This window comes from Pinus tabuliformis, chromosome 7 (assembly GCF_031772625.1).
Source record: "Pinus tabuliformis cultivar Carrire ecotype Pingquan chromosome 7, CPIR1, whole genome shotgun sequence".
Taxonomy (NCBI): domain Eukaryota; kingdom Viridiplantae; phylum Streptophyta; class Pinopsida; order Pinales; family Pinaceae; genus Pinus; species Pinus tabuliformis.
In genome coordinates, this window is record NC_142293.1 from 188118252 (window position 1) to 188127543 (window position 9292).

Consider the following 9292-nt stretch of genomic DNA (forward strand, 5'->3'; position numbering starts at 1 on the left):
GATTACAAACTCTATCCATCCTGCGCACACAGCTACAGGGGTCCGCGCACTCAGCTATGGACTTCTACCCTAGGCCTTTGCGCACTTAGCTCCAGAGCCTCTACCTACAATAAGACCCGAAACTTTAACCTTTTTCCTTATTGCTCAAGACTTCTTACTACAACTCATGGCTCATCAAGACTACTTAGAGCTTACTTACTTAGCTCTTTTTATACAATCCCATGGTTTGCGAACCATGGGTAGATCTTTACAGCCTACTTTACTTTACAAAAATAAGGACAGCCAACCCTTTATGACTCTTGACACCTTCGTGCTCCGTGACCACAAAATGCGGAGTCTTTACAACTTTATTATAAAATTTGACCCAAAACATGGGCTTTTAGCCCCAAAACTATCCTTGGGGGATCCCATTTTGAACAGATGCCTATACGGAAAAACCTTCGGCTGTAAACCCTAGGAAAGAAACAACTATCAAAGGCAAGGTTGAGAAGTTTCTTAAGTGGGGTTTCATATACCCCATTCCATTGACTGAGTGGCTCTCAAATCCAATCTCGATTGATAAAAAACAAGGAGCAATCCACGTATGCATAGCCTTTAGGGATTTAAATAAGGCTTTTCTAAAAGGTAATTTCCCCACACCTTTTATTAATCAGATTATCGATGAATGTGCGGGAAATGAGATTTTATCCTTCATGGAAGGTTTCTTGGGTTATAATAAAATTACTATCCATCCTGAAGATCATCATAAGACAAATTGTATCTCCCCCTTGGGTACCTTTGCATACAAAAATATTTCTTTTGGCCTTAAAAATGATGGAGTGACTTTTCAGCAGGCCATGTCCTACACTTTCGACGATATCAAACATATCATTAAAGCTTATTTGGATGACCTAGATTCTCATTCTCGAAAGAGAATTGATCATCCTCATCATCTTCGATTAATTTTTTAGCGATGCCGTCATTATAAAATTCGGTTGAATCCGAATAAATGCATTTTTCTATCATTTCTGGGAAGTTATTGGGATTCATATTCTCTACTGAATGGATTCGCTTAGATCCTTTCAAGGTTGACACGATACTTCAATTTTGTCCCCCATCTACCATCCGTAAACTTCAAAGTCTCCAAGGAAAATCCAATTTCTTGAGGAATTTATCATCAATTATGATGAGATAACAAAGAGATTTATAAGACTGATGAAGAAACTAAGGAATTCCATTTCTATGGGAGGATTTCACTCAGCGCTTTGAAAAAAAGAATTAACATTACTCGATTACTAAGTCCACCCGATTATAGCAGGGATTTCCTCTTATATCGCGTTGTGGAAGAATCAACCATAGGCATCATTCTGGTTCACGAAGACGTTTCTCTCCATGAGAACGTGATTTACTATCTGAGCCTGGGCTTGGTAGGTCCTGAATTACGATACTCTCCTGTAGAGAAATTATCTTTGGCAGCTTTTCATGTTGTCCAATGACTTCGACACTATATTTTTCGTAGAAAAACTTTTGTCTTAGTGTTTGTCAACCCATTTCAGTTTATTCTCAGTATGCGAGTGATTGGGGGAAAATATAATAGATGGATTGTTATTTTACAAGAATTCGATCTTGAGTTCTTATCAGCCGAATCTAATAAATCATTAGTATTTTCAGAATTAATCTCATAATTTCCTTGTGAAGAAGAAATGGTTTATGAGGAATCATTCCTTGATGAATATAGTTTCCTTATTTCTTCACAAGATCCTTGGTATGGAGATATTATAATATATCTTCAGATTTCAAAGTTTCCTCTCACTTTTTCAAAGTATGAGCAAAGGAAATTTCGTCACTTAGCTAAAAGTTATGTTATTATCAGTGACACTTTATATCATCACGAGGTTGATTCAATCCTTACATGCTACTTAACCTTAGAAGAAGTTGAGTTCGTGTTGAATGATTGCCATAGTGGAGCTTGTGGTGGTCATCTATCTGAGCTTGCTACAACCCAAAATATCTTTCTTGCAGGGTATTTTTGGCCTTTGATTTTCAAAGATTGAGTTGAGGCGGTCAAAAAATACCATCCTTGTCAGGTTTATACTCAGAAAATGCGTGCTCATCCAACTCCACTCTTTTATGTTATTACCGTCGTTCCATTCACAAAGTGGGGCATCAATTTTACAACTTGTCACCCCCCTTCAGCAAAGGGTCATAAGTATATTATTGTAGTAGTAGACTACTTTACTAAGTGGACCAAAGTTGTGCCCACTTTTCAGAATGATGGTGAAACAACGGCCCTGTTTATATTCAACCAAGTCATTTCTCATTTCAGTATTCCAAGGGAGATTGTCACTAACCATGCTAGTCATTTCCAGAACAATATGATGGCTAAATTGTCTATCAAGTTGGGTTTCCGGCAGGAGTATTCATCTCCTTACCATCCTTAGGCCAATGTTCAGGTGGAAGCTATGAATAAATCCCTAAAAGTTATCCTACAAAGGACAATTAATAAAGCTCGATCCAATTAGCATATCATTTTATATCCAACGCTTTGGGCATACCAGATGTTGGTTAAGATCGCTGCAGGTTTCACTCCTTTTCAACTAGTTTATGGTTTGGAATTAATCTTCCCTATGGAATGTGAAATTCCTTCTCTTAAATTAGTTGTAGAACTTCTTCCAGACACTTCTAGTCTTGAATAACACCTTGTTTATTTGGAAATTCTTGATGAGCAACGTCGAGATGCAACCAAAATTAATGAAGCTCATAAAAATAGAGTGAATATCCAATATGATAAGGTTGTGCATCCTAGGGTTTTCTTTGAAGGTGACCTTGTCCTGGTCTATGACCAAGACAAAGATGCCTTGGGGGCAGGTAAGTTCAAACCCATGTGGTACGGTCCTTTTATCGTTAAAAAGGTCTTGGAAAAGGGAGCTTATCAATTGGTTGATTTCGGTGGAAATGAGCTAGCAGAGCCTAGAAATGGGCTCTTTCTAAGGAAGTATTATGCCTAGGTTTCTGCCTAGTATTTGCTTGGTTGTAGATATTGTATATATTTGTGCATATATGTATATAGGTTTCATAGTGATATCGATATTTTTTATTTGTTTTGGTAGATATCAATGGATGATCTGGTATATTTAGGGTTCACCAATGGTGCTAGTCAACATACCCAGAATTTGACTTCCGCGGCTTGGGTGATTTACTATCCATCCGGTCAGTTGTTTGTTTCAAGAGGCATATGTATCGGCCCTTCTTCAAACAATGTTTCCAAATACACTGTTGTTGTTAACTTACTATCGGAAGCAATGTCTCTTGGTATTGATTCGTTTGTAGTATACTTGGATTCACAACTGGTGGTGTCTCAGTTAAACATCATCTATCGTGTGAGAGATCCTTATTTATATTGCCAATTTATGAGAGTGTGTTAATTACAAAGATCACTTAATTTTATCACATTTATTCATATTCCACAATCGGAAAAATCATTTGATGATTCAATAGCTAATCAATCATTAGAATGGCAATTGATCATTCATCACATTAATATAAAAAACAATTAAAAATCATCAGTATATATGGTCGTCACATCATGAAATTGTCTTTATATAGATAGAAGTTTTATGTTCAAAATATTATACAAAATACGGACAAAATTTCCTACAAAATTAGGGCTTAAGCCCAATCATGTCTATCAAAAAGATCAAGACATCTCTAATCTATATCTATGGGCCCTGCTCTAGATGTGCATCTTGGAAAAATACGATGATAGTAGCTACCCATCCTAAAATTCACACCCAATCTCATGGTAACTGGTGAGTAAATCTCTCCAAGTTCCTCTATATGACATGGAGAACTCTCTCAGTCTCAACTGTGACACCCTCCATGTCTCATCCATGACGCCTATGCCTAGGTTGACCCTCAGGTATTACCAGTCCCACATCTTTATCATGATCAAACCATTTTGTAATAATTTTTGTCCCATCAAAAAGAATTTCAACTCATATTTTTGAAATCCAAAAAAATCAAGTAACATTAAAAATTTAGAAGCAATTTTACCAATGGCACCCCATGCAATGCTGGGTGGAAGCACTAGATCTAGTTCCTATCTGAAATCCATTCCTGTATAGGGGTAGTCCTTGATGTAAATGACTTTTTTTTCCGACCAAAGGAAAAAATCGTCATCAAATGTCGTTCTAGGCACCTCACCACCGCCTAGTCCCTTCATTAAGTCAGCCCATCTACCTATCTGTGGATCTCTTGGGCTATTGATGGTGGAAATCACTTTGGGTCAAATTCCTGGTAGTCTCCCAAAGAAGAAATTGCAAAGAATAGTAGTGTTAGGTTCCTATACCAATAGGAGTAATAATTTTGAATGACTAAGGTTAAGCCTTGTAATATTGTACATACCTTTTCTTTCTGCAAATGTTTTCCATATTATTTAAAAAATTAAAAAATGTAAAGAGGGTATGTCCTAAAAGAAAATCAAAGGACAAAAGGAAAAAGAGAAGGTCAAAAAATGAAAATGTATGAACCCCAAAAATTAAAAAGAGACCATGAAGTGTGAAAGTCTAAATGCCACTACTATTTACTTTTATGCATAATAATGATTGTGTGGAGCTTATTATTCATGCCACAATCCATGGTAATCAAACTGTTTAATCTTGATTATATCATGCTTTGAATTTTATGTTTATAGTTAGAGAATAAAATCTGACCAAACAGCTTAATCTTGGCAGATCAGTAGATAGGTAGAGAAATAAAAGGAGCTCATCAGTTTAATCTGAGCCCTTGGAAGACATAAGGTTAGAAGTAGATAGCTTGTTTTATAAAAGAAAAGGTAGAATAAGGGTTTGCTAGCCTAAATGCACCCAGATAAATGAAGAAAAAATGTTAGGGTAAGTAGAAGAAAGGTTGCTGAAGTATAAAGTTGATTGGATAAAAGCACATTTATCATGCTTGACTATATGCTTCAATGTGCATGAGCAGTAAAGAAAGCAAGAACAATGGTTTACAGCTTGATTTAATTAACTCCCCCTCAATCATTTCACCCCTTTACTTACTGATTTCCCCATTCATAAGTAAGTTCTAGTACTTAAATCCTTCAAGTCATAAAGGCTCAGAGCATTTCTCTGACTTTTGGAGGGACCAGACCCTCGGCTTAATGACTTATGGACCTCAAGTGTTAGAATCCCCTTCATAAAATTCATCTCCCTTCATTTCCCCTCATTAGCCTAACAAAACCCCTTTTCCTAAGGTTAAACTTCATTTACCTAGGAAAAAGTAAATAACCCCATGTTAAATTCCCTTTCACTCAAAAAACCCACAAAAAACAATTTATCCTAAGTATTAAGTGTATGTAAATAAAATGCACAAAAATTTCATTTACATTTATGCTTAAGGGTATATTCACTCCGCCAATTTCATATTAATTTTTAACTTAATTATATAAATCCCAAAATACCTTTTCCCATATATTAATTAAATCCCCTATATAAATATTCCCACCCTTAGTTTTAATATAAACTATATAATTTACCCCATATCCTGACAAAACCCACTTAATTTACCAAATCTTGGTAAACCTAAGTTAATCCCATCATTAAGTTCCACCTGATCCCCTAACCTCGTGATTAACCCCATGCTAATCATAAATTGTCGCGATTAAGGCCCCTGGGCCCCCCTAAACTCCCGTTCATTTCCTCTGCACAAGTTTGCCACCCGACTACTATTCGATCAACCGTGCCCTCATCCGATGGTCCACAACGATATCAACTTCACTCAATGGTTGATCGTTACCCTCCCGATAAAGCAATTTTGCCTGACCCCTCCTTTGCTACATGTCAAGCACGGAAGCAGATCAGGCGACCTCACCCAAATACCGTCTCCTCGGAAAAGCAGAGCGATGGCTTGGGAAAACCACCTCCCTACCAACCTGATAATCGCTCATTGTTCATTTGAAATAACGAACCAAAAAGTGACCATTGACAATAAAAACGGCCGAGAATCCCTCTTCCATTTTTTTTTGCTCGACTTCTTTGAAAACCTCTCCAAACCAGAGTTATACTCACCACCCTGAAGACCACCAATTAACCTTAATTTCGCCTTTAGAGAAGTTGCAGAGACCACATTCGAAGCTATCAAAGCCTCTTCAACCTGCCGAAGTCGCCCATAACACCAATTCCATGCTTTCACCTAAACTCTAGGTATTTAGAGACATGCCAGTAAACACCCCTTCTAGTTCAAAATATTCAGTCTTTAAAGCATTATAAGTAAGTAAGTTTAATTGGAACCACTTCATCTGGCTAAAAATCCCTGGAAACCCTTGTGAAAATTCTAGATTTACCGCAGACCTTTTGGTATAAACCCCCAAAGCCTAATTTAAATCCACAAGAAATGAATTATGGCTGCCCCAATCTCCATGGATGTCAGGCCAGTATCAACTACCCATTTGGACATTGACCACCTTCCCCTGGCAAACCTAGATTTCAAAGTCAAAGATACATTGATATTCCAACCCTTGCTCAGAATCCATTTCTTAAGCAAGGACAGATACCTCAACCACACTCACGATATTGTTCTCTGGGAGTCCAATTTACCTAAATACCAGTTCCTAGAAGTGCATGTTTTCCTTGAAATTGTGCGCCTGTGCCATGCCCATTACAATCCTAGTGAAAGAGTTGTAAGGTCCCTAGACCAACAAATCTTATTTTACATTACAGCCGAGTCAATTAATGAAATGATCCAAGTTCAATCAGGTCCTAACCTCACCCCACTCTCCATTAGGGATTTGCTAGAGTAGTATTCTAAATTGAACTCTGCTAAGTTAGCCCAAGTTTTCCAACCCTTCATTAGAGAGGAGAAGCACATTCCTACAGATACCCCTCCATATGTTGTTGTCATTTTCTCTGAGAGGGGAAAACAAGTTATAGCTATGATATCATGTGTCCTTGGCTACACTACAGATGAATTCATTGATGAGCTTATACTTGCATTTTTGTCAATTTTCACCCCAAGACAACCTCCTGCCATTTTGTACAATTATGCTCCGATCATTGTTGAAAGAATGCATGAACAATTCACCAGGATGCACAATGAAAGGGTGTTTAAATACTCCTCAGTTATTTACCACTTATTTTTGTATTATCATTCAGAGAAATTCCCCTTCACCATCAAGAAGTTGGATACTAAAGGCTAGCCTAGATCAGTCATTTTCTAGACCCCATTATTCCATAAATACTATTCCATTACCCCTACACAGAGTTCATTGATTCTTTTTTCCATCTAGTTGTAACCATGTTGACAGGAAGCCCTCCACCCAGAATAAGCCTAGAGATAAAAAGAGTACTCCAGCTATCCAAGCAAAGCAAAGTGGGAGATTGGTATCTCTACCAAAATCACACTGAAATAAGGATCTATGGGTGCTAGCTTGCCCCATACAAACTACCCAAATACCTCCCATGAGGTTATTTTCCCTAGAATATTATGGATAGATATTAAATTCAGATGAGGTCAACTTTGTTTCAGCAAAGAAAAGGCTTAGTTTAGAATCAAAGACCAGTTAGGCCCTTTCGTTTGTAATTCTAGGGAGGCAGGAAAGGAAACAGATGAAATTTTGCAACAAATGAAGTTTGGGAAAAGTTTCATTTGGAGGTATGACCATCAGGAAATTATAACCAAAAAGAGACAAAAGGTCAAATTGGGACTTTTCATCCATCACCCTATACCACAAATTGAGATGTATGCCAACCAATCTGAGTGGTTGGAAAACGCTCTCATAGACAATGATAATGCAAAGGTTGATGTAGAAAACACCTTATTTGATCTAAAAAAGCAGCTTGATGAAAGCCCATTCCTGTAGGTACCAGAACTAGAAGGAACTATGAGTACATCTCATATCTTGCAGACTCCACAGAATGAGGACAAGAACCCTAAAAGAAACAGAGAAGAAGCCTCCAACTCAGGAAGGGACACCTCCAATGTGCAATTTGAAGTTGACCAGAGTAAGAAACCTAGGCTCAATCCTGTTTCATAACAGGAAAACACAGAAGGCTTAGTAGAAACAACTGATGTTGAGCCGGATCAGAGAAAAGGCACAACTCCATCTGGGGAAACATAGGGGCCATCTACTTCCGAAACTCAGATTTTGGAAAGACAACTCAGTGTGGAAGTCTCCTCATTTGCCAAACCTACTGATAGGGAAAGGGGCATCAAAGACAGGTTTAAGGAGATTAAGCAGAGAAATGAGCAACTAAAAGAAGAATCTTATGCTCAATACCTCAGGCTCACACCACCTAATCAAAATAGGTTGATGTCAGCTTTTGACATAAAGGAAGGAAATTTGCAGATGTCCTTCATACAGTCAATTGAACAACAACTGAGGACATCCACTACCTTTAAGAAGATTGATTTTGAAGTATTGGCAAGGCATATTCATCCCATTGACCAAATTGAGCTACACACGCAGACTGGAGAAATTATTTCCTCCACCCTCACTGGGAAGGCTATGGCTGCACATCAATTACAGAGTTCACTGAAAAACATATCAGCCCAGTATCGGCTGGAGAAGGCCTCCTCATAGGCCAAGGACACCAGAATCAAGTCATTGGAAGACTTGGTAATTGAGTTGGGACATGATCCCAAAGACATCAAGGCAATAGAGCAATTAATTAAAAAGAAAAATGATGACATGGCTGCTCTTAAAAAATAGTTGAAAATACCCCAACTATAGCATCCCCAGACACAAGGAATCTTGGAGAGCCAAGCCAGGTAGGAAGAGTTGATGGACTTAGTCCTACAATTAAATGATCATTTAAGGGAAACAGAGAAGGAATTGGACAGTTTAATCCAATTGAAGTAAAGTGATATTGCTAATACATATCAAAATGTCATCCCAGCAGTCTCAATGGTTGTTCCTTCCACATTAGCTGCCTCATTGGATCCCAAAGCTCCTATGCCTATAGCATAACTAGTTTCCACAGAGTCTACATCAGCAGTAGGTACATCAGGACAAGAAGTAGCAAATTTGGTTAGAGCTATGGAGGAAATGTCCCTATAGGCTGTAGAGATGAATAGGCTGAAAGAAAAGGTGACAAGCTTGGAAACTTATTACAAGCTTGCTAAAATCATGCACAAAGAATAAGTGCAAAAAAATGCCAGAATGAGTGAAAGATTAAAAGCCATGGAGAAGGACCTGACACTAAAGGAACCTCTTGGGCAAGCCAAGGAACTATTATGGGCCAATATCATTGACTCTATCAATGATATCTGGCCATCCATTCAAGTAATTTTCGAATAGATAGATCTAATAAAGATAGCT